The following is a 26,903-nucleotide window of genomic DNA, read 5'->3' as shown; positions in this document are numbered from 1 at the left end:
TTGCTGTGAACTGAGGTGAGCCTGGAAGGTGCCCCGATCAAAGCCAGCTCCCTGCCCCCACAGACTGTGCAGGCTTTGGCGTCAGACTGCACGGGTCCCATCCGCAGAAGACACACTGATTCTCAGAATCTGTTTCTTTATCTGCAAAATGCGGCTCACAGTACTCACCCCATCCAGTTATTGTGAGAATTAAATGAGATAGCCTGCCAAAGCACTCAGGACCCAGCAGGAACGATCATCTTTGGCTGCTGTCACCAATCTTTTTTGAGCTAAGCTCGGCTCACCGATGGAGTGGGCCGTGAGCCCAGGAGAACTGGTTACTGCGGTTACCTTGTGATGACCCTGAGCCAGGAATGAGGGAGCAGGTGAGGTCAGCGCCAAACTCCTCAATGTCTTCCAAGAGACAGAATGTACTAATGGACGCTATTCTCCTGCTGCGTGTCTGTCCTCAAGAGATTTCTAAGAAGCAGTGGCAAGGCCTCAGGAGCTAGGTCCCTGGCAGAGAGCAAGTTTCTGGTGACCACGGCACTCAATATCGAGAAAACAAAACCCCTGATAAGGTGCGGAGAAACTGTCAGGTTCTGCACATGGCTGGAACCCTTGGTGACTCCCTGGGAACCCCCTCCCCCCACCACCTGCTTTCCTCTGATGGACTTCAGCTCGCGCTAAGCTAAGGACAGCAGGGGACACTTGGTGCGCTTCCCTGGCCCCTCCCTCCTGGATTTCAGGACGTCCAGCTAAGCGCGGGGCTATCTTTAAAAGGAATTAGTCGTGGCTCCTATATAGCCCGCTGGTGAGGGCAACGTGGGACGGCCCAGGCCAGGAATTCCCCGAGCGCCCCCAACGCCTGCCCTCCGCTGGAGAGCCCGCAGCGCCTCTCCCGGGGCAGCACCCCGGGCCCGCAGAACCCCTCCGAGGAGAAACAACCAGCTCTGCAGATGCAGCCCTTGCAGTTTGGGTCTCTTCTCTCCTCTGACGTAATGTCAGTTTCCTGCTTTCGCACTGCAGTGTGCAGCTCGCTGGCCGGTAAGTCTGAGGATCAATGGATTGAACGCCAAGATAATCACCACCACTATCCTGCAGTTTATTTTCCACGAATACACCCCGCCCCCAAATTCCACGACTTTTGGCTTTTCAGGCGGTATTGTTCTCCCCTCCCCCCAGGAAGGCCGCCTCTACACACAGCCCAACACCAGGAAACAGGCGTCGGTTTGTGGCTCAAATGTGGGGCCGGGGCGGGGTCGGCTCAAACCTTCTCTGCACCCCCACCCCCATCTCCACCCCCTGCTTTGAGATGCCAAATCCCTAGCTTTGTTTTCAGCAAAACTATGGTCGGAGCGGCAGCATTTCCTCCCCTTCTCCAGAAACCGAGCTGGGAAGTGGGTAAAAACTATTTACTACGGAACGTGCTAGGACGCTTCTCCACGCCCCACACCCCCACAGGGAAAGGACCGGCAGCGACCGCCCCGCCACCTCACTCGCGCCGGGCCAACTGCAGCTCCGCGGCCGCTGCCACCGCCCAGCCGAGCCCGGGGAGACTCCCAAGGGCTCTTTAAATACGATCTATAAATACTACAGGCGCTCGGCGCGCGCGTCACGGCAAAACCGGCCTCCGATTGGCTGTCGTAACCCCGCTATTTGCATAGCCGGATTGCTCAACCGGGCGGCGACCTCAGCCGAGCGTGCCCCTCCCCCGCAGCGGGCGCGAGGGCCGCTCGGGGCCGGCGGGCGGGGACCGCTGGGTGGCGGCCGCGCGGCTTCGCGACGAGTGCGAAGCGGTGGTGGCGACGTCCAGAGTGACTTGAACTCCGGAACATTTCGAGTCTTGAGTCATGCGGCGGTCTTCCGGGAGGCCGGCCGCCTCCCAGAAGGATCAACTTTGCGCACCCGAAGGCCGGCGCCTTTAGACCGGGTCATTTTGCTTTTCAAACACAGAAAGAAAAAGTTTGAAGGGTTTCACCCGAACAGATGCGCTGGGTGGCTCGCGGAGGCATCACGTGAGACCTTGGACACGCAGCCAGAGCCCTGTCCAATGACTTGCGTCTTGGGGTGTTCAAAAAAGGCTTTTTGCATGATCACTAGTCAGACCTCGTTAGTTTGAAAACCAAACCAGGAATGTTCTGGAAATGAAAGAGGTTTAAAGCTAAGTTTTCAAAAAAAAAAAAAAAAAAACACCAAACACCCATTCATCGATAAGAAGCTAGGGGGAAAGATTCTCTTGTAAAAACTCAAAATGTTCAGCTACTTGGCCCTGGCCGGAGCTGGTTGCCTCTGGGGAGGCGGATAGTGGCAGAGAGGGTCAGGAGGGTGGGGAAAGACCACGCTTTGGAATCCGGGAAGCAATCCGACGTTGCGGAGAATATTGGCACTCGGGATTCTGTTGAGAAGATGCTATTGATCGCGGGAGATAAATGTAGATAAATAAGCAGATATTGTTTTATATTAGTATTCAGATGTTATGAAAATAGTTTTATCTTCAGGATGTAATCTGAGAATAGGAACTGTGGCTGCCGATTGTTCCAAACATTCTAGGTAAAATCTACAGCATAGTAAATTCCTTACTTTTGAATGTGATGAATACGATGACTTTCAGTTTCCTCATTTTGTTTTAAAATGCCCTGCCTTTAAAGTGCAGAAAGCACATGGTAAGGGTCCAAGTCTTCCCGTAACAGTATCCTGAGAAGACGCTAGAAGTGTATGTTGGTGTCTTACACCGAGTCGGTCCTCAGAAAATGTTAGTGATGTGAATCAAATACGTTCATTAGAAGAAACTAAGCATTGATCAAAAATCTAAGGTCTCATTCAATTATGTTTCATAAATGTCCTTTCCCCCTATATCAAACTCAAAACTCATAGGACTCTTGTTATTCTACAACACTCTTGTAACTTATGTTACTTGGATGCAGCGAGTATGTATCTAAAAGCTTTTTGAAAAAGAACTTCGGATTTTAACTGAAGAGCGCCCTCTGCTGCCAAACTGTTTATGGGCAACGCGCCTGAAAAGTGAAATGCTTGGGAGTATGCCCACCTAGTGACAGACTTTATTTTTGGGGGCTCCAAAATCACTGCAGATGATTGCAGCCATGAAATTAAAAGACGCTTACTCCTTGGAAGGAAGGTTATGACCAACCTAGATAGCATATTCAAAAGCAGAGATATTACTTTGCCAACAAAGGTCCGTCTAGTCAAGGCTATGGTTTTTCCAGTGGTCATGTATGGATGTGAGAGTTGGACTGTGAAGAAAGCTGAGCGCCGAAGATTTGATGCTTTTGAACTGTGGTGTTGGAGAAGACTCTTGAGAGTCCCTTGGACTGCAAGGACATCCAACCAGTCCATTCAAAAGGAGATCAGTCCTGGGTGTTCTTTGGAAGGAATGATGCTAAAGCTGAAACTCCAGTACTTTGGTCATGTCATAGAAAGATTTGACTCATTGGAAAAGACTCTGATGCTGGGAGGGATCAGAGGATCAGGGGCAGGAGGAGAAGGGGACGACAGAGGATGAGATGGCTGGATGGCATCACCGACTCGATGGACGTGAGCCTGGGTGAACTCTGGGAGTTGGTGATGAACAGGGAGGCCTGGTGTGCTGCAATTCATGGGGTCGCAAAGAGTCGGACACGACTGAGTGACTGAACTGAACTGAATTGAAAACTGGCAAGGTGAACTTTGGGATATTTTTATGTCTTCGCAATTCATTTTGTAATTCTAGCCATTTTAATCATTTATGCTAAGCAAATAGGATCATTCAGTTCTAACTATTACCTTAAATATCATTCTCATTTCCACAGTAATACATAGCAGTTTATGTTTTAAAACCAATACTAAAGCAGGAGATAGACTTGTTTTACAGTCAGTATTGTCTGCATTGGGCTTCCCCAGTGGCTCAGTGATAAAAGAATTTGCCTGTAATGCAGGACGTGCTCAGGAGACCTAGGTACGATCTGTGGTTTGGGAAGATCCCACCTGGAGAAGGAAATGGCAGTCCACTCCTGGAGAATTCCATGGACAGAGGAACCTGGCAGGCTACAGTCCATGGGGTCACAAAGAGTCAGATACAACTGAGTGACTAAACAACAAACAACAACAAAAAATTCTCTGCGTTAATAGCTACCAAAATAAGAAAAAAAAATGCTTTAATCATTGAAATACTTTTCCCAGTAATTTTAGTGCTGTGTCATATGAATCATTAAAATTTGACTAATTTGAACACACACTAATTGCAACAACTTACATCAGCGTTTTCCTTCTTAGCTTTTTTTCTCTCTGTCTTCACCAATGTTTCTCGTGCCCCAGGCCAAGTAGAAATGTACTTATGGAAGCTGCCTTTTTGGTTGTCATCTCTTCACTATAAAGACTGTCATTTTATTGTAGTATTCATGTATTTATTGTACTTACACAGTATTTTCCTCCCCCCTTTTTTAATGTTAATGTTTCTTTTACTAATTCATTTCTTTGTTATCCGTATTAATGTGCTAAGATGAAAACAGTTTTTAAAAAGTCCCAAGTAGCTATGTAAATTGGAAACTGCACATCTTGACTGCTCTTCCAATTGGTTCTCATTTTTCAGAGCTGCTCATCTTAAGGAAGAAAGAGATACAGTCAGAGGTTAGCCACTGGTACAGCTTTGAATCACTAGGAGGTAAGAGGATAACTGGTAAACCACAAATGAAGAGATAAGGGAGGCATGCATCTTGTGCTGTAAGTGCTAATATGGGCCTTTGGCTGCATTCCTCACAGTAAGCACTTTACCACTGTTTATAGAAACATACAGATAATGATCACGAATTAGCCTGTGGTTCTCGATTCTCTCTCAGTTGCAGAGTCAGAGATGGAAATAGAGTCCGTTATTATGCTGAGAAATGTATTTAGAAAAACGTACTGGGCGGTGGGGTGGTGGGCGGTGCTAGAGAGAGACTCTGTCCCTGTGTAAGCCCAGGGTGAGCAGTGTAGCATGGTCAAGGAAGTCCAGTGCTCCACCTGCCCTGTGAACTGGCCTCCCTTTTCTCAGTTACTGGTGCAGGAACTGAGATGCTCACAGCTGCCATGGGAATATGCCTGGCAATTGTTTGTCTCCCCACCCCCCATTTATTTAGTGATAGTAACGGCACCCTACTCCAGTACTCTTGCTTGGAAAGTCCCATGGACAGAGGAGCCTGGTAGGCTGCAGTCCATGAGGTCACTGAGTCAGACATGACTGAGCGACTTCACTTTCACCTTCCACTTTCTGGCAACCCACTCCAGTGTTCTTGCCTGGAGAATCCCAGGGACGGGGGAGCCTGGTTGGAGGCCGTCTATGGGGTTACACAGAGTTGGACACGACTGAAGCGACTTAGCAGCAGCAGCAGCAACAAATTGTTTTATTTATATTGTACTGTGCATGGGAGCAACTGGATACATAACAAAAGGCTTATGAATTGGTCCAGCTTCATTGCAGTTAGATCAACACATCCCTGAGATCCTGGGGTAATTAATAAATTAATTTGCAGTAGACTGCAATGCTGGCTTGTCTAGTCCATTGACCAAGGGATGGTCTCTAAACTGTATTAGCAATGTCTTTACCTGACAAGGAGATTATATGACCCATAGCATGTGGATATGGGAGTATGTACACTTGGTATGGCAGAAGTATGAAATACATACTTATAAAATTTGGGTTTTCTTTTCTGGGTATATACAGAAAATATACAGAAAGAAAAATATACTTGTTTTGTATATGCTGACTATTGAGGAGCTCATAAATTCTGCTTACAATACTAAAGAAAACTATTTTGTTTTTGTAAAAATAAATTTATGACAAAATCTAGTTGATTTTTATCTTTTATAATTACTCCTTCACAGCTGTGCTTCCTCATTTAAACATACCTCCCTTTATGTAATTTTACTCTATACATCTAGAACATGGCCTCTATATATCTGTACTTGGCCTAAAGAATATTATTACTAGAATTAGTATATATCAAGGACCAACCAAAGTTTCTTGACAAGGCTAACACTATTGTTATTTGCATTTTATAAAGAAGATAATTGATCCAAGTTAGTGTCAGAGCTAGGAATCAAATCCAAGTCCATATGACTCTAGGTAAAACCCTCAGTTCAGTTCAGTCGCTCCGTCATGTCCGACTCTTTGTGACCCTGTGAATCGCAGCACGCCAGGCCTCCCTGTCCATCACCAACTCCCAGAGTTCACCCAGACTCACGTCCATCGAGTCAGTGATGCCATCCAGCCATCTCATCCTCTATCGTCCCCTTCTCCTCCTGCCCCCAACCCCTCCCAGCATCAGAGTCTTTTCCAATGAGTCAACTCTTCGCATGAGGTGGCCAAAGTACTGGAGTTTCAGCTTTAGCATCATTCCTTCCAAAGAAATCCCAGGGCTGATCTCCTTCAGAATGGATGGGTTGGATCTCCTTGCAGTCCAAGAGACTCTCAGGAGTCTTCTTCAACACCATAGTTCAAAAGCATCAGTTCTTCGGTGCTCAGCTTTCTTCACAGTCCAACTTTAACATCCATACACGACCACTGGAAAAACCATAGCCTTGACTAGACGGACCTTTGTTGGCAAAGTCATGTCTCTGCTTTTCAATATACTATCTAGGCGCTTACTCCTTGGAAGAAAAACCCTCAGAGAATACTGCAAGTATATAAAATTGAAAATGAAAGCCATAGGCCTAATACTACTCACTTTCTATGGTATCCTAGAGCAATACTTTCCAAATTATATATCAGAAAATGTTTGTTACATATGATAGGTGTGAATGGCATGAAGAAAGATTCCATGATCAAATACGTTTCGGAAATAATGGGTTAAACCAACACTTTTAAATTGTAAAACTGTACGTTTGTGAGAGCCATTCATGCTTGTAGTCATTGTGGATTTGTATAGTTATTACTGTGTTTTTTCCAGGAAATGGCAAAAACATGTCTTTCTACTTTTGCATAATGTGCCATTTGAACTCTCATTGGAGCCAGAGATGGGAATAATATGAAACCCTTAACACCTGGATACTGTCCTTTTTTGTGCATTGCTAAAATAATCACTTCCTGATGCCTTTTGGGTTGACAGATTATTTGTACAAGATGGATTAAAAAAAACTTCTAAATCTTTACAGGGTTCTAAATGCCTTACTGGCGAAGGCAATGGCACCCCACTCCAGTACTCTTGCCTGGAAAACCCCATGGACGGAGGAGCCTGGTAGGCTGCAGACCATGGGGTCTCGAAGAGTCGGACACGACTGAGCGACTTCACTTTCACTTTTCCCTTTCATGCATTGGAGAAGGAAATGGCAACCCACTCCAGTGTTCTTGCCTGGAGAATCCCAGGGACAGGGGAGCCTGGTGGGCTTCCGTCTATGGGGTCGCACAGAGTCGGACACGACTGACTAGACTTAACAGCAACAGTAGCAGCAAATGCCTTACACTATTACTTGTTACACCTAAAATATATGTTTGGAAAGTTCAAAGATTTTCTTGCTAGTGAGAGACTTGCCAAACTCAGTACAAGGACACTAGAATAACGAAATGTAAAATTATTTTAAAAATAGGCTAAGAACAAGTAGTTGGTTCACGTAAAAATAGCTGAAATTTGTGCGACTGCACTAGTACATATGCATGATATATATTCGTTTGAACTTGTTGAGAGGAGAGGCTGTTTTTGTTCCTTTATCCTTGCCACATACTTGTCCCATAGGAGGCATTTATGTGTCCAATATTTATTGAGTGCTTTGTTTGTACCTAGGCATGGTTCTGTTCCTGATGCTAGAGATGTGAGTGAAAAAGTCTTCATTGAGCTTACGTTTTATTGGGCAGAAATACACAATAAATGAAAAGAGGGATGTGAAGCCACAAAATGAATAACGGATACTGAAAAACTTGTAGGGTTAGTAGATAGGAATTCTCAGTGAGGCCAAAGCATTTTTGAGATGGGTACCAGAGTAAACACACTGGAAGGAAGGGAAGGGTATGAGGTCACTTTTTAGGAGGTAATGTGATGATTGGTAACAATAAGAAGTTTTTACTTTAGGGTTGAGAGGGTTAAATAGTGTAGTGTAGTGTTTGTTGCTCAGTTCTGTCCAACTCTTTGCAACCCCATGGACTGTAGACCACCAGGCTTCTCTGTTCATGGGATTCTCCAGGCAAGAATACTGGAGTGGGTCGCCATTTCCTTCTGCAGAGGATCTTCCCAACCCAGGGATTGAACCCCGGTCTTCTGTGTTGCAGGCAGATTCTTCACTACAGATTCTGAGCTACAGGGAAGTCCAAGAGGATTAAATGGAAGAAGATAAAAGGATTATTGGAGAGGAAAAGGTCAAGACTGAGAAGGCATGGTGTTGAATGGGATAGTGTGTAAGTGATGCAGCCACAGGGGATGGAGACAGAGTGAAGAGGAAGACAGTGAGCTCTGTGCTGCTCTGCGGCTGAGGAACTGAAGAGATCACAGGTGGTGCTGTGAGGAGGGCAGGTGCTGGTCAAGTTGTCTGGAATAACCTCAGAAAGGCTGTAGAGTCTGAGGGGCGCAAGAGGTGAATTGGTTTGGAAATAGCAGTTTATATAAATTCAGGTCAAAGGTAAAAGGAGGGGAGAAGACCATGGGGAGGAGAATTACCAGAAGCAGCCAGAGTTCAGCTAGGCCAAGACTGTGGTGGAAATGAAACTGTTCTCAGATCAGGACTTGAAACCATGTGCAAGGACTCAAACCCAGCCAAAACCTTTGATCTTCCAGCTGAGATCACACACCTGGTTTCAGGACTTAATGAAGCTCCTTAAGTTCATTGTGTCTTGGTGCTGAATGAATTCAGCGAGAGGCAAAGTGATGGGGGCTATAGTCCATAGGGTTGCAGTCAAACACAACTGAAGAGACTTAGCAAACCCATAGATATATAGGACACTTGTAAGAGAGACAAGTGGGCAGGCAAGGAAGCTCTGATCCCAGGATTGAGTGGGGTACAATTTTATAATCAAAGGAAAGTGGGGGAGAGGAAAAGACTGACTTCTTCAAGTAGAAGTCAGGCTTGTATCACTAGCTCCTATCGGGCAGGAGAATGTCTGACCTTATGAGGTCAAACTAGGATTATCATGGCGCTTATTTAAATCAGTAGAAGGGCGATAACATTTTTCTTTCATTTAGTGGGTTGGGGCATATATCCTGCTTTTATTCATGGCTTTAGAACCTTTTGATGAAAGTGAAATAGAAGAGTGAAAAAGCTGGCTTAAAACTCAACATTCAAGAAACTAAGATCGTGGCATCCAGTCCCATAACTTCATGGCAAATAATGGGGAAGAAATGGAAATGGAAAGAGTAACAGACTTTATTTTCTTGGGTTCCAATATCACTGCAGATGGTGGTTGCAGCCATGAAATTAAAAGACACTTGCTCCTTAGAAGAAGAGTTGTAACAAACCTAGAGAGCATATTAAAAAGCAGAGACATCACTTTGCCAACAAAGGTCCATCTAGTCAAAGCTATGGTTTTTCCAGTAGTCATGTATGGATGTGAGAGTTGGACTGTAAAGAAGGCTGAGTGCCAAAGAATTGATGCTTTTGAACTGTGGAGCTGAAGAAGACTCTTGAGAGTCCCTTGGACAGTAAGGAGATCCAACCAGTCCATCCTAAAGGAAATCAACCCTGAATATTCATTGGAAGGATTGATGCTGAAGCTGAAGCTCCAGTAATTTGGCCACCTGATGTGAAGAGCTAACTCGTTGGAAAAGACCCTGATGCTGGGAAAGATTGAGGGCAGGAGGAGAAGGGGATGACAGGATGAGATGGTTGGATGGAATCACCACTCAGTGGACATGAGTTTGAGTAAGCTCTGAGAAATAGTGAAGGACAGGGAGGCCTGGTGTGCTCTAGTCCATGGGATTGCAAAGAGTTAGACACAACTGAGCAGCTGAACAATAACAATAGTTAAGCAGGTCTGCTTCATTCCACGATGTTCTGATAGTTTTCTTGAGTGATCATTAACTTACAGTGGTCTCCCAGTTCCTTAGGTTTCCCTCTCTATCTGTAATCCCCTTCTGGGACTTCTGTAGCGACCTGTGTAACTCTTCTGTTGTATCCCTATCAGAAACATCAGTTTGTTGAATGAATAAATATTGAATTTTCATATAGATAGAATTATTTCAGTTGAATTTTACCTTAATTCACTTTTTAAGATAATCTTAAAGTAAGGCAGTCTGACTCCCCTTGTTCATATTTTGATTTGTGTTTTAATATACTCTTGAGTCATACTGTTCATGGGGTTCTCAAGGCAAGAATATTGAAGTCGTTCACCATTCCTTTCTCCATTGGACCACGTTTGGTCAGAACTCTCTACCATGATGTGTGTGTGTCTTGGGTGGCCCTACATGGCATGGCTCATAGTTTCATTGAGTTAGACAAGGCTGTGGCCCACACAATCAGTTTGGTTAGTATTCTGTGATTGTGGTTTTCATCCTGTTTGCCCTCTGATGGATAAGGATAAGAGGCTTATGGAAACTTCCTGATGGGAGAGACTGACTGAGGGGGACTCAGTCTTGTTCTGATGGGCGCGGCCATGCTCAGTAAATCTTTAATCCAGTTTTCTGTTGGTGGACTGGGCTGTGTTCCCTCCCTGTTGTTTGACCTGAGGCCAACCAGTGGTGGAAGTAATGAAGATAATAGCAACCTCCTTCAAAAGGCCCTGTGCACACACTGCTGCACTCAGTGCCCCTGACTCTGCAGCAGGCCACCGCCGATCCATGCCTCCACCAGAGACTCCTGGACACTCATGGGCAAGTCTGGCTCAGTCTCTTGTGGGGTCACTGCTCCTTTCTCCCAGGTCCTGGTGTACACAAAATTTTGTTTGTACCCTCCAAGAGCCTGTTTCCCCAGTCCTGTGTATGTTCTGGTGGCTCTATGGTAGAGTTAATGGCAACCTCCTCCAAGAGGGCTTATGCTATACCCTGGTCTGCTGCACCCAGAACCCCTGCCCCTGAAGCAAGCCACTGCTGACCCATACCTCCATAGGAGACACTCAAACACTCAAAGGCAGTTCTGGCTCGATCTCTGTGGAGTCTCCTGATGTACACAAGATTTTGTTTGTGCCCTCCAACAGCCTGTTTCCCAAGTCCTGTGTATGTTCTGGTGGCTCTATGGTGGGGTTAATGGCAACCTCGTCCAAGAAGGCCTATGCCATACCCAGGTCTGCTGCACCTAGAGCCCCTGCCCCTGCTGAAGCTGAAACTCCAATACTTTGGCCACCTGATGTGAAGAACTGACTCACTAAAAAAGACCCTGATGCTGGGAATGATTGAAGACAGGAGGAGAACGGGCAACAGAGGATGAGATGGTTGGATGGCATCACTGACTTGATAAGTTTCAGTAAGCTCTGGGAGTTGGTGATTACAGGGAACCCTGGTGTGCTGCAGTTCTTGGGGTCACAAAGAGTCTGACATGACTGAGCCACTGAGCTGAACTGATACTCATGAAGATGAAGTTGGAAGTAGAAGAGAGATATCTGAATTTAAAAGTATGTTTTGAGATGACAACTATCAATTTTTTACTTTACATCCTTAAGTATTTTTGAATTTATTACAAGGAAGTACCTGCTGGCACTAGTGGTAAAGAACCCGCCTGCCAATGCAAGAGATGTAAGAGACACAGATTTGATCCTGTGTTGGGAAGATCCCCTGGAGGAGGGAATGGCAACCTACTCCAGTATTCTTGCCTGGAGAATCCCATGGACAGAGGAGCCTGTTAAGCTACAGTCCATTGGGTCACAAAGAGTCAGACACAACTGAAGCAACTTAGTATGCACATATGCACTCCTTTTATAATAAAGGGAAAAGCAGAGTATATTTCTTTACCATAAATATCTGAAAATAAGGCCATCTAAAATTAAAATGGAGATCCTGATCAGCTTTCCTTTTATTCCAGGGTAGGATGATTTCAGAAAAGGAAGATAATCAATACTATTTTTAGAGTGCTCTGATGTCTCCACCTCCCTACCCAAACAGGAGTTGGAGTTGGATTTTCTTCAAATACTTGAGCAGCTGTCCCTTTCTCTTTGCAAACAAGATGCTCTAAGGATGTCCCATACCATGTCTAGGCTCTCGTGGATATTTACCTATAATAAGGAAGGGTATAAGGGAGTTTTGAAGAGGAAAAAAGTTATCTGTGTTTTACATTTTCTAATTGACTCACTTGTATATTGTGCCAGTGAGCTCTACCAAACCTTTCTTGTTTAGTATTTTTTCTAATTTTATTGAGATATAGGTTTCCCCTGCTATATGAAAGCAGAACTTTCCTATGAAACATTCTGTAAGTCAAAAGGATGTAAAGCAAGGCAGCAACTCCCTTAGGATACATCTTGTTAACAGATGCACAAAGTAAATAGAGGTAAAGTGCAGATGCTCAGAGATACAGTTCAAAGCCATGGTGGCTTGATGCTGAGATGCTCTGTGTCGTTCCCAGGGAAGGAGCTTGGTGATGCCCCTCCCACTGCTCTGGGGGTGCTGGGCCTCTATCATGGCTTATTGAAAAACACTATTGCTATTTTTGCTTTTCTCCTTTTTTCATAAAAGTAAAAATCCTCATTGGATTTCTTTCATTTGGTAAAAACAGATACCAATGTAGGTCTTTTGTAAAAGCTAAGTGGCTTAAAGCAAACTTTCAGAAAACAGGGATTCCTGTATAATTGACAAATAACATACTATAAGCTTAAGGTATACTACATGATGATCTGATATATGTATATATTATGAAGTAATTACTACATTAAGGTTAGTTAACATATCCATTACCTTGCATGCTGCTGCTAAGTTGCTTCAGTCATGTCTGACTCTGTGCAACCCTATGGACAGCAGCCCTCCAGGCTCTTCTGTCCTCAGGATTCTCCAGCAAGAATACTGGAGTGGGTTGCCATTTCCTTCTCCCACTGGAAGGTTTAAGAGTATCTAAAATTTAAATACTAAATCTTTCACAGGAACTTTTTTTTTTACATGAAGGGCACTAAATCCAATCTAAATTACGCTGAAAGCCAAATGTAAAATAGCAACAGAATAAGCATTTTCCTAAAAGGAATAATCACTGTTGGGAGAAATCTACACATAAGGTATTTTCTTGCTTTGATACAGCTAAAAAAATAAAAATAAATTTCATGTCTAAATTTTTAGGCTTATAATATATAATTCTGTTTTTACAGGTAGTTCAACTAGGGGAAATAAGTTAGCACAATCATTTGAATTGGTTGCCTACATACTGGACAGGGCTTATTCCTTTTTTTAAACTTCTTTGCACATGTAAAGCATGCCATGAGATGTCCTGTTTTGCCATGGATGGCGCAACCATTTTTAGGTCGATCCTGGCAAATCACACAAGGTTCAGTAGCATTAAGGGGAAAACTAGACTCCATACTTTCTTCTTTGTCTGGCGTTTCTTCTCTCAAATTCTTTGACCTTGCATAGTTATCATTGTATGTGTGTATGTTGAGAACATTTAAAATCGACTTACTCTCTCATCAACTTTTAAGTATACAATGTGGTGTTGTTAACTATAGTCAACAGGCTTTATGCTGGATCCCCAGAACTTACTCATAAATGAAACTCTATACCCTTTGACCTCTGGAGAAGAAAATGGAAACCCTCTCCAGTTTTTTGCCTGGAAAATTCCATGGGCAGAGGAACCTGGTGGGCTACAGTTGATGGGGTTGCAAAGAGTTGGACACGACAGAGCATGCATATACACACCCTCTGACCGTCATCTCCCCATTCTCCCTGTAAAAGTAAAACTATAATATGCTCCAGAAAAACCATTCCTGGATATATATCTAGATAAAATGAACTCACTATCTTGAACAGTTATCTGTGTCTGCATGTTCATTGCAGCATTATTCACAATAGCCAAGATATGGAAATGGTCTAAGTGCCCAACAAATGGATAATGGATAAAGAGAATATTATTCAGCTGTGAAAAGAAGGAAATGCTTTCAGTTGTGACAACAGGGATGGACTTGAAGGTTTTAGGCTGAGAGAAATAAGTCACGGAGAGAAAATCAAATAACTGTATGATCTACTAAATCTTCAAGTACATAATTCAACAATACTTTAGGCTGAATATTGCCTCCCCTTGAGTCATACTTTATCAACAATATATAAAAACAGGCCTATTCAATAAATAAAAAAATACAAGTACTTATTATGTGTAAGCATTATGCTTAAGAGCTAACTTTAGATCACCTCAAATCCTTGCAACACCTCTTTGTGGTAGGTTGTTGTCTAATTTACATGAAGAGACTGAGACACAGAGAGAATAAGTAGCCCTAGATAATGCAGTTATTAAGTCCTGGGACTAGGATAGGAAACCAACTCCACCAAACCCCTCAGCACACAGCCTCCATTTAGTAGATATTATATTTTTCAATAGGTATTTTCATTTTTCCTGTGTTTTGTAGCTAAGAGTATCAATAGAACTGGATATTTCTCTAAGGAGCTTTAGCGGAATGTCTTTAGAGTAGGAAAGCTTCAAATTTCCATAAAAGATCATCTCAAAATCACTATATAATGATAAGAATAAATGATGATATTTGTAGTGAGTATAACTCTTGATGTTACTTTATGTGACTAAGAGTACTTGTTAAAAGTACTTGTGACTCAAAAAAAAAAAAAAAGGAAGCCTATCAAAACCCCTCAATGATTTTGAGTGGCATATCTGTTCCAAGAAAGGGACAGCACACTCAGTAGGAATTTTTTTCTCCTCAGCTTTATTGAGACATAATTGACTAGAAAAATTTGGTATATGTTAAAGGTGTACGAACCTTCATGAACCTCCATCCATAGTTCTTCAGGCACTCTGTCTATCAGGCTCATGATATTGTACAGGAGGCAGTGATCAAAACCATCCCCAAGAAAAAGAAATGTAAAAAGGTAAAATGGTTGTCTGAGGATGCCTAAAAATAGCTGAGAAAAGAAAAGCTAAAGGCAAAGGAGAAAAGGAAAGATATACCCATTTGAATGCAGAGTTCCAAAGAATAGCAAGGAGAGATAAGAAAGCCTTCCTCAGTGATCAATGCAAAGAAATAGAGGAAAACAATAGAATAGGAAAGACTAGAGATTGCTTCAGGAAAATTAGAAATATCAAGGGAACATTTCAAACATTGTGCAAAGATGGGCACAATAAAGGACAGAAATGGTATGGACCTAACAGAAGCAGGAACATTTAAGATGGTGGAGTAGAAGTACATGTGCACATCTTCTCCTGTGAGAACTCCAAAATTACAACTCACTACTGAATGACCGTTAACAGGAGAATGTTGGATCCCACCAAAAAAAATATACCCCATGTCCAAGGGCAAAGGAGAAGCCCCAGCAAGATGGTAGGAGGGGTGAAATCATGTTCAGAATCAAACCCCATACCCACCAGAGACACTTGAAGGGCTCAAACAAGACCTTGTTCACACCAGGAGACTCCACAGAGATCGAGCCAGACCTGCCTTTGAGTGTTTGAATGTCTCCTATGGAGGTATGGGTCAGCAGTGGCCTGCTGCAGGGGCAGGGGCTCTGGGTGCAGCAGACCAAGGTATAGCATAAGCCCTCTTAGAGGAGGTCGCCATTAACCCCACCATAGAGCCACCAGAACATACACAGGACTGGGGAAACAGGCTCTTGGAGGGTGCAAACAAAATCTTGTGTACACCAGGATCTAGGAGAAAGGAGCAGTGATCCCACAAGAGACTGAGCCAGACTTGCCCTTGAATGTAGGAGTCTCTGGCAGAGGCGTGGGTCAGTGGTGGCCTGGTGCAAGGTTGGGGGCACTGAGCACAGCAGTGTGTGCACAGGACCTTTTGAAGGAGGTTGCCATTATCTTCATTACTTCCACCATAGATTGGCCTCAGGTCAAACAACAGGGAGGGAACATAGCCCAGTCCATCAACAGAAAATTGGATTAAAGATTTGCTGAGCATGGACGTGCCCATCAGAACAAGACAAAAGTTTCCCCCTCAGTCAGTCTCTCCCATCAGGAAGCTTCCATAAGCCTCTTATCCTTATCCATCAGAGTGCAAACAGGATGAAAACCACAATCACAGAAAACTAACCAAACTGATTGTGTGGGCCACAGCCTTGTCTAACTCAATGAAACTCTGAGCCATGCCATGTAGGGCCACCCAAGACACAGGGGTCATGGTGGAGAGTTCTGACCAAATGTGGTCCACTGGAGAAGGCAATGGCGAACGACTTCAGTATTCTTACCTTGAGAACCCCAAGAACAGTGTGAAAAGCCAAAAAGATAGGACACTGAAAGATGAACTCCCCAGGTCAGTAGGTGCCCAATATGCTACTGGAGATCAGTGGAGAAATAACTCCAGAAAGAATGAAGAGACAGAGCCAAGGCAAAAACAACACCTAGTTGTGAATGTGTCTGATGATGGAGGCAGAGTCCGATGCTGTAAAGGACAGTATTGCATAGGAACCTGAAATGTTAGATCCATCAATCAAGGTAAATTGGAAATGGTCAACAGGAGATGGCAAGAGTGAACATCGACATTTTAGGAATCAGTGAACTAAAATGGACTGGGATGGGTGAATTTAACTCAGATGACCATTATATCTACTACTGTGGGCAAGAATCCCTTAGAAGAAATGAATTAGCCCTCATAGTTAACAAAAGAGTCTGAAATGCAGTACTTGGGTGCAATCTCAAAAACAATAGAGTGATCTTGATTCATTTCCAAGGCAAATCATTTAATATCAGAGTAATCCAAGTCTATACCCTAAACAGTAATGCTGAAGAAGCTGAAGTTGAACGGTTCTATGAAGACCTATAAGACCTTCTAGAACTAACACCCCCAAAAGATGTCCTTTTCATTATAGGGGACTGGAATGCAAAAGTAGGAATTCAAGAGATACCTGGAGTAACAGGCCTTGGAGTACAGAATGAGCCTGGGCAAAGGCTAACAGAGTTCTGCCAAGGGAACACACTGGTCATAGTAAACACCCTATTCCAGCAACACAAGAGAAAACTCTACACATGGACATCACCAAATGGTCAATACCAAAATCAGATTGATTATATTCTTTGCAGCCAAAGATGGAGAAGCTCTATACAGTAAGCAAAAATAAGGCTGGAAGCTGACTGTGGTTCAGATCATGAATTCCTTATTACAAAATTCAGACTAAAATTGAAGAAAGTTGGGAAAAACCACTAGACCATTCAGGAATGACCTAAACCAAATCCCTTATGATTATATAGTGGCAAATAGATTCAAGGGATTAGATCTGATAGAGTGCCTGAAGAACTGTGGACAAAGGTTAGTGACATTGTATAGGAGGCAGTGATCAAAACCATGATCAAAACCGTCCTCAAGAAAAAGAAATGTAAAAACATAAAATGGTTGTCTGAGGAGGCCTAAAAATAGCTGAGAAAAGAAAAGCTAAAGGCAAAGGAGAAAAGGAAAGATATAAGCATCTGAATGCAGAGTTCCAAAGAAGAGCAAGGAGAGGTAAGAAAGGCTTCCTTAGTGATCAATGCAAAGAAATAGAGGAAAGCAATAGAATGGGAAAGACTAGAGATTGCTTCAAGAAAATTAGAGATACCAAGGGAACATTTCAAACATTGTGGAAAGATGGGCACAATAAAGGACAGAAATGGTATGGACCTAACAGAAGCAGAAGATATTAAGAAGAGGTGGCAAGAATACACAGAAGAACTATATAAAAAAGATCATGACCCAGATAACCACGATGATATCACTCACCTAGAGCCAGACATCCTGGAATGCAAAGTCAAGTGGGCCTTAGGAAGCATCACTACCAACAAAGCTAGTGGAGGGATGGAATTCCAGTTGAGCTATTTCAAATACTGAAAGATGATGCTGTTAAGTGCTGCACTCATGCCATCAAATTTGGAAAACTTAGCAGTGGCCACAGGATGGAAAAGGTCAGTTTTCATTCCATTCCCAAAGAAGGGCAATGCCAAAGAATGCTCAAACTACCACACAATTGCACTCATCTCACACGCTAGCAAAATAATGCTCAAAATTCTCCAAGCCAGGCTTCAACAGTACATGGACTATGAACTTCCAGATGTTCAAGCTGGATTTAGAAAAGGCAGAGGAACCAGAGATCAAATCGCCAACATCTGCTGGATCATGGAAAAAGCAAGAGAGTTCCAGAAAAACATCTATTTCTGCTTTATTGACTATGCCAAAGCCTTTGACTGTGTGGATCACAATAAACTGTGGAAAATTCTTCAAGAGATGGGAATACCAGACCACCTGACCTGCCTTTTGAGAAACCTGCATGCAGGTCAAGAAGCAACAGAACTGGACATGGAAGAACAGACTGGTTCCAAATTGAGAAAGGATTACATCAAGGCTGTATATTGTCACCCTGCTTATTTAACTTATATGCAGAGTACATCATGTGAAATGCTGGTCTGATGAAGCACAAGCTGAAATCAAGACGGCCAGGAGAAATATAAATAATCTAAGATATGCAGATGATCCCACTCTCATGGCTGAAAGTGAAGAGGAACTAAAGAGCCTCTTGATGAAAGTGAAAGAGGAGAGTGAAAAAGATGGCTTAAAGCTCAGCATTCAGAAAACTAAGATCATGGCATCTGGTCCCATCACTCCATGGCAAATAGATTGGGAAACAATGGAAACAGTGAGAGACTGTTTTTTTTGGAGCTCCAAAATCACTGCAGATGGTGATTGCAGCCATGAAATTAAAAGATGCTTGCTCCTTAAAAGAAGAGCTATGACCAACCTAGACAGCATATTATAAAGCAGAGACATTACTTTGCCAACAAAGGTCCATCTAGTCAAATCTATGGTTTTTCCAGTGGTCATGTATGGATATGAGAGTTAGACTATAAAGAAAGCTGAACGCTGAAGAATTGATGCTTTTGAACTGTGGTGTTGGAGAAGACTCTTGAGAGTCCCTTGGACTTCAAGGATATCCAACCAGTCCATTCTAAAGGAAATCAACCCTGAATATTCGTTGGAAGGACTGATGCTGAAGCTGAAACTCCAGTACTTTGGCCACCTGATGTGAAGAACTGACTCATTGGAAAAGACCATGATGCTGGGAAAGACTGAAGGCAGGAGGAAAAGGGGACGACAGAGGATGAGGTCATTGGATGGCATCACCAACTCATGGGACATGAGTTTGAGTAAGCTCTGGGAGTTTGTGATGGTCAGGGAAGCCTGGCGTGCTTCAGACCATGGGATCCTGAAGAATTGGGCACAATTGAGCAGCTGAACTGAACTGAAAGCTGAAATTTGTTGTTTTGATATACATATACAGTGTGAAATGATTGCCACAGTCAAGCCCATTAACATATTCATCACCTCACATAGTCATGATTTGTGTGTCTGTGGATATGTGTAGTGAGAACACCTAAGATCAATTATTTTAGCAAATTTCAAATATTATATAATACAATATCATTCAGTAGAGTCACCACAATGACTATTGTATAGTCACATTAGATCTCCAGAACTTATTCATCCTGTGTAACGGTGGAATTTTTAAACAGATGTGTTTATTAAAAGGACTGTGTATAGAGAGTGGGTGGATAAGGGACTAAGGGACCCAGTATGGGATGTTAAGACATCCAGGGGTGAATAATAGCAGGAAGCCATTACCTTTATAGATCCAGAGGGGAGGAGAGGAAAGGGTGTTATTGGAGCAGATGAGAATGTTAATCTTGAAAGTAGCCTCCACAAGACCCATAGTTATTGCAGGACCAACCACCCAGAGGAGGGTAAGTAGACACAATAAGCAGGAGGAATCAACACTCTAGCCAGAAGCCAGAGGGCAAGGGACTGGAGTCAGGATAAGGAGTTTTCCTACCACAGAAATCACCCTTCTAGGGCACAGAGCAGGATGGAGAATGGGTCTGGGACAAACTGAGAAAAACAACAAAGTATCTATCAAGGAAAGACCTAAGAATGGTAATTTAGAGCCAAATTTTTTGTTGTTTAGTTGATAAGTCGTGTCCAACTCTTTTGGGACCCCATGAACTGTAGCCTGCCAGGCTCCTCTGTTCATGGGATTTCCCAGGCAAGAATGCTGAAGTGGGTTACCATTTCCTCCTCCCAGGGATTTTCCTGACCCAGGGATCTAACCCACATCTCCTGCATTGGCAGCCAGATTCTCTACCACTGAGCCACCAGGGAAGCCCTTAGAGCCAAATAAGTCCCCATTATTTAGTAGGAATATAGCTATATTCAATAAAAGGCAATACCTTAGGAAGTAATTGAGACATATAGCACATTATTTTAGATTCGAACTATAATTCAAGCTGGTTTTAGAAAAGGCAGAGGAACCAGAGATCAAATTGCCAACATCCGCTGGATCATGGAAAAAGCAAGAGAGTTCCAGAAAAACATCTATTTCTGCTTTATTGACTATGCCAAACCCTTTGACTGTGTGGATCACAATAAACTGTGGAAAATTCTGAAAGAGATGGGAATACCAGACCACCTGACCTGCCTTTTGAGAAACCTATATTCAGGTCAGGAAGCAACAGTTAGAACTGGACATGGAACAACAGACTGGTTCCAAATAGGAAAACGAGTACGTCAAGGCTGTATATTGTCATCCTGCTTATTTAACTTATATACAGAGTACATCATGAGAAACACTGGGCTGAAAGAAGCACAAGCTGGAATCAAGATTGCCGGGAGAAATATCAATAACCTCAGATATGCAGATGACACCACCCTTATGGCAGAAAGTGAAGAGGAACTCAAAAGCCTCTTGATGAAAGTGAAAGAGGAGAGCGAAAAAGTTGGCTTAAAGCTCAACATTCAGAAAACGAAGATAATGGCATCCGGTCCCATCACTTCATGGGAAATAGATGGGGAAACAGTGGAAACAGTGTCAGACTTTATTCTTTTGGGCTCCAAAATCACTGCAGATGGTGATTGCAGCCATGAAATGAAAAGACGCTTACTCCTTGGAAGGAAAGTTATGACCAACCTAGATAGCATATTAAAAAGCAAAGACATTACCTTGCCAACAAAGGTCCATCTAGTCAAATCTATGGTTTTTCCAGTGGTCATGTATGGATGTTAGAGTTGGACTGTGAAGAAGGCTGAGCACCGAAGAATTGATGCTTTTGAACTGTGGTGTTGGAGAAGACTCTTGAGAGTCCCTTGGCCTGCAAGGAGATCCAACTGGTCCATTCTAAAGGAGATCAGCCCTGGATGTTCTTTGGAAGGACTGATGCTAAAGCTGAAACTCCAATACTTTGGCCACCTCATGGGAAGAGTTGACTCATTAGAAAAGACTCTGATGCTGGGAAGGATTGGGGGCAGGAGGAGACAGCGTCAACAGAGGATGAGATGGCTGGATGGCATCACTGACTCGATGGACGTGAGTTTGAGTGAACTCCGGGAGTTGGTGATGGACAGGGAGGCCTGGCCTGCTGCGATTCATGGGGTTGCAAAGAGTCGGACACGACTGAGCGACTGAACTGAACTGACTGATAGTGAAAGGCACTTTGGTATATAAATCTCCAATTAGTAGCTTAATTGGTGTGGGAGCCAGCTCCAGCTACTATAACAAAATACCATAGAATGGGTGGCTTAAACAACAGATACCTGTTTTCTCACAGTTCTGGAGCCTAGAAGGCCACAATCAGGGGGCCAGTATGGTTGGGTTCAAGTGAAAATTCTTCCTGACTTCTAGACGGCTGTCATCTTTTTTTTTTTTTTTTAATATGGCAGTGTAGGGTCTTAGTGCCGCATGCAGGACTTCATTGCATCACGTGTTGCAGCACACGGACTCTCTAGTTGTGACATGTGGGCTCAGTAGTTGTGGCACAAAGGCTTAGTTGCCCTGCGGCATGTGGGATCTTAGTTCCCCGACCACAAATGGAACCGGCATCCCCTGCCTTGCAAAGTAGATTCTTATCCACTGGCCTGCCAAGGAAGTCTCTTGATGGCTGTCATCTTGCTGTGACCTATTTTGTGCATGCTTGGGGGCAGGGGTGGTAGAGATTATGAAGTGAGGAGAGAGAGAGAGACACTTATTTTCTTCTTGTAAGGACTCTAACCCCTGGTGGCTCAGACGGTAAAGAATCTGCCTGTAATTCTGGAGACCTGGGTTTGATCCCTGGATCAGGAAGTTGCCCTGGAGGAGGGCATGGCAACCCACTCCAGTATTCTTGCCTGGAGAATACTATGGATAGAGGAGCCTGGCAGGCTATAGTCCATGGGATTGCAAAGAGTAGGACATGAATGAGTGACTAACACAAGGGCACTAATCTGATCTGTGACTTCATTTAATTCTGATTATCCTTCAAAGGCCTCATCTCCAATACCATTACATTGGAAATTAGAGCTTCAGCATAGAAATTTTGGAAGCAAATTGAGTCCATATGTTCTCTGATACTTCTTTTTAAACTTTTTATTTGGAAACAAATTTTTTTTTTTTTAGTTGCAAATATAAGGTAGGGAGTTCCTGTATACCCTTCACTTGGCTTCCTCTAAGGTCAACACTTAAATAACCATTGTATAAACATCAAAGCTAGGAAACTACTATTGCTACAGTATTATTAACTAAACATTCAAATTTCACGTTTTCCCTGTAAAGTTTTGTTTTTATTCCAAGATCCTTGATAGCTCAGTTCGCAAAGAATCTGTCTGCAATGCAGGAGACCCTGGTTCGATTCCTGGGTTGGGAAGATACCCTGGAGAAGGGATAGACTACCTACTCCAGTATTCTTGGGCTACCCTTGTGGCTCAGCTGGTAAAGAATCCACCTGGAAAAAAAAAAAAAAGAATCCACCTGGGTTTGATCCCTGGGTTGGGAAGATCCCCTGGAGAAGGGAAAGGCTACCCACTCCAGTGTTCTGGCCTAGAGAATTCCATGGACTGTATAGTCCATGGGATTGCAAAGAGTTGAACTCAACTGAGTGACTTTCACTTTCACTTCTATGCTAAATTTAGTTGTCTTTAGTCTTTGCCAATCAGTGGCATTTTCTCATTCTTTCTCTTTCTTTAAAGACCTTGACATTGCTGATGAGTACTGGCCAATTACTTTGGAGAATGATTCTTATTTTGGTTTTTCTTAAGATTAAATTGAGATTCTGAATTTTTGACAAGAATACCCCAAAATGATCTTATATATTTCTCTGTTTATCATTTCAGGGACATATAATGTTGACATGTCATCTTACTGGATTTCTTCAGTATAATATTACTATTTTTCCCTTCATAGATAAATACCCTTAGGGGGATTGTTCTCTGCTTTGTGATTGTTTTGTGATGCCTTAAAACAGAAATAGGGAAGGGAAGGAAACTTCCTGCCCTCAATATTTTATGTACTGTCATTCTTTGAGACACACGAGTCTGAAAGTAATGTGAGGTTATTATTCCTATTTTAAAGAAGAGGAAGCTACATGGTTTTTTAGATTAAGTGATTTGGCCAAGGTTACAGAGAGAAGCCTATTTTTTTCATTTTGAATAACTGTTGGATTTTCAAAAGAACTTACAAATATAATCACAGAATGTGTGACAACAGACTCTAGAAATCAAATTGTCTGATACCAGAACATAAATCAATTTTTTCATTTATTTTCATGTGCCTGCAGTGTGCTAGAATTTCTAGTCTTTAAAAACAAATCATGACTCAGACTGAAGCAACAGTTTAAAACCATAGCACATCTCCAAAACTCCTTGAAGGAAACAAGTGGTTAATTGAACCTTCAATCAGATTATTATTTATGTGCTTTTTAATAATCATTCTGTAATAGAGGCACAAACGATAGAGCAACACTCTTTGAAAATGTTGTGTCATGATTTGGGGGCCAATACAAGAACCACTTGCCATAGATAAATAGTTATAAAGTGAATACACATAATGATGACTGATTTTTTAGGTATTTAGAATAAAAAGTGAAAGTGATAGTCAGTAATGTCTGACTCTTTGTGACTTCCTGGACTGGAACCCACTAAACTCCTCTTCCATGGAATTCTACAGGCAAGAATACTGGAGTGGGTAGCCATTCCCTTCTCTAGGGAATCTTCCTGACTCAGGGATCAAACCTGGGTCTCCTGCATTGCAAGGGTATTCTTTACCATTTGAGCACCAGGGAAGCCCACTTAGGATAAGAATCTGTCAATTAAATCACTGTGAATACTTTCTGATAGATTGAGTGAAGGTGGAAAATGGCACCTAAGTTTAAATTATATTTATATTAACATAGATAACTGTGTGCATGTGTGCTCAGTTGATAAGTCCTGTCTGACTCTTTGTGACCCCATTAACTATAGCCTTCCAGGCTCCTCTGTCCATGAGATTTCCCAGGCAAGAATACTGGAGTGTGTTACCATTTCCTCCTCCAGGGCATCTTCCCTACTCAGGAATGGAACCTGTGTCTCCTGCACTGCAGGTGGATTCTTTACACTGAACCATGGGGGATGTTTGCTTATTTAAAATTTAAATTAATTTTATTATTAGAGTATAGTTAATTTCAACATTGTGTTACTTTCTGCTCTTCAGAAACATTATGGTGAGCTTTGTTCCAAATGGTAAGTCAAGACAAAATCCAGATTTAAGATAAGGATTCCATGGTCTTTTCAGTTCAGTTTAGTCACTCAGTCATGTCTGACTCTTTGCGACCCCATGGACTGCAGTATGCCAAGCTTCCTTGTCCATTACCAACTCCCAGAGCTTGCTCAAACTCATGTCCATTGAGTTGGTGATGCCATCTAACCATCTCATCCTCTGTCATCCCCTTCTCCTCCTGCCTTTAATCTTTCCCAGCATCAGGGTTTTTTCCAAGGAGTTAGTTCTTCGCATCAGGTGGCCAAAGTATTGGAGTTTCAGCTTCAACATCAATCCTTCCAATGTATATTCAGGACTGATTTCCTATAGGATTGACTGGTTTGATCTCCTTGGAGTTCAAGGGTCTATCAGGAGTCTTCTCCGACACCACAGTTCAAAAGGATCAATTGTTTGGCATTCAGCTTTCTTCATAGTCCAACTCTCACATCCATACATGACTACTGGAGAAACTATAGCTTTGACGAGACATATCTTTGTTGGCAAAGTAACGTCTCTGCTTTTTAATATGCTGTCTAGATTTGTCATAGCTTTTCTTCCAAGGAGCAGCATCTTTTAATTTCATGGCTGCAGTCACCATCTGCAGTGATTTTGGAGTCCAAGAAAATAAAGTCTGTCACTGTTTCCATTGTTTCCTGATCTATTTGCCATGAAGTGATGGGACCAGATGCCATGATCTTAGTTTTTTGAATGTTGAGTTTTAAGCCATCTTCTTCACTTTCCTCTCTCATGTTCATTATTTCATCTTTTACACCATGTTATTTATACATATTGGTCTGAAATGCTTACCTTTTCTATTTAATAATATATCTCGGACAGCTTTCCAGGTCAACACCTCTCTCTCTCTCTAATGACTGTATGTGTTTAGTTGCTCAGTCATGTCCGACTGTTTGCAACCCCATGGACTGTAGCCCACCAGGCTCCTCTGTCTACAGGGATTCTCCAGGCAAGAATATTGGAGAGAGTTGCCATGCCCTCCTCCAGGGGATCTTCCCAACCCAGGGGTCAAACCTAGGTCTCCCCCATTGCAGGCGGATTCTTTACTGCTTGAGCCACCAAGGAAGCCCTAATGGCTGTAGGGTTATGTAGAATTCCATTCCCCTGTTGGTAGACTTTTATGTTTGTTATGGATTGAATGTTACCATCCTTCCCCCTGCCCTACAAAAGATATGTTGAAGTCCTAAAGCCTAGTGCCTCAGAATATGATCTTATTTATAAATTGTCTTTACAGAGGTAATCAAATTAAAATGAGTTCGATGGCTGTAATCCAACATGTCTGGTGACCTTATAAAAAGAGCAGATTAGGACACAGAAACAAACATGTGCAGAAGGAAGATGATATAGAGACCTGCATTTTTCATGTGAAAACAGAGGATGGGAGTGATGCATCTACAAGCCAGGGAATACCAGAGCTTTCTCGCAAATCACTAGAATCTAGGAAGAGCCAATGAAGGATTCCCACAAATTTCAGGGGGAGCATGGTCCTACTGACATCTTGATATCAGACTTCTAACTTCTAGAACTCCAAGTTAACACATTAGTTGTTTCACACCATTCAGTACTTTGTTACAGCAACCCTAGGACACTAGTATAGTGCTCTTCCTTCATTTTACTATTATAGACTGCTGCAGTGAACGTTCTTATACACATAGCTTTATGCTCTCTTGTTATATCTGTAGGATAAGTGCAATTATGAATCATTATATATGTGTGTGATGTATGTTAGTATGTATATTAGTCTTCTTGGGCTGACTTAACAAAATGCCATAGTTTGGGAGGCTTAAACATTGGAGATTTAATTTTCACAGCACTGGAAACTAGAAAGTTCAAAATAAAGGTGCTGGCCAACTCAGTTCCTGATGAGAGCCTCTTCCTTGCTTGCAGATAGGTTCCTTCTTGCTGCGTCCTCATGTGGTGGAGAGGGAGTTAGAAAGCTCTGGTGTATCTTCTTATAAGGACACTTGTCCTATCAAATGAGGACCCCACCCCCATGACCTTATTTAATCCTAAGGTCCCAAAGGTCCCATCTCCTAAACATCTCAGGAAGTTTAGGGCTTCAGCACAGGAATTTTGTAGGGATGCAATTCAGTCCATAGCATTCTGCCTCTGGCCCTCCAAAATGCATGTCTTTATTGCATGCCAAATACATTCATATCAGTGCAACAGCCTCCAAAGTCTTAACTCATTCTAGCATCCACTCTAAAGTCTAAGCCTCATTTAGATATCTAAATTGGTGAGATTTGAGGTATGATTCATCCTGAGACAAAAATCTTTCTCCAGCTATAAACTGATGAAATCAGACAAATTACATGCTTCCAAAATAAAATGCTGGGATGGGCATAGGATAGACAGTCCCATCCCCAAATAGAGAAATAG

The 26,903-nt window shown here is 42.7% G+C and overlaps 1 long non-coding RNA gene across 1 annotated transcript; it reads left to right on the top strand.

The window, feature by feature from the left end:
* Positions 1-224: 224 nt before the first annotated feature.
* LOC109559580 (uncharacterized) lies at positions 225-25,268 on the top strand. The gene is made up of 3 exons (XR_002180804.2): positions 225-1,026; positions 4,568-4,639; positions 8,216-25,268. It is a non-coding gene; the product is annotated as an uncharacterized lncRNA (long non-coding RNA).
* The last annotated feature ends 1,635 nt before the right edge of the window (positions 25,269-26,903 follow it).

This window comes from Bos indicus, chromosome 5 (assembly GCF_029378745.1).
Source record: "Bos indicus isolate NIAB-ARS_2022 breed Sahiwal x Tharparkar chromosome 5, NIAB-ARS_B.indTharparkar_mat_pri_1.0, whole genome shotgun sequence".
NCBI lineage: Eukaryota > Metazoa > Chordata > Mammalia > Artiodactyla > Bovidae > Bos > Bos indicus.
Note: the sequence above shows the minus strand (reverse complement) of the source record. Positions and strands in the feature narration are given on the sequence as shown.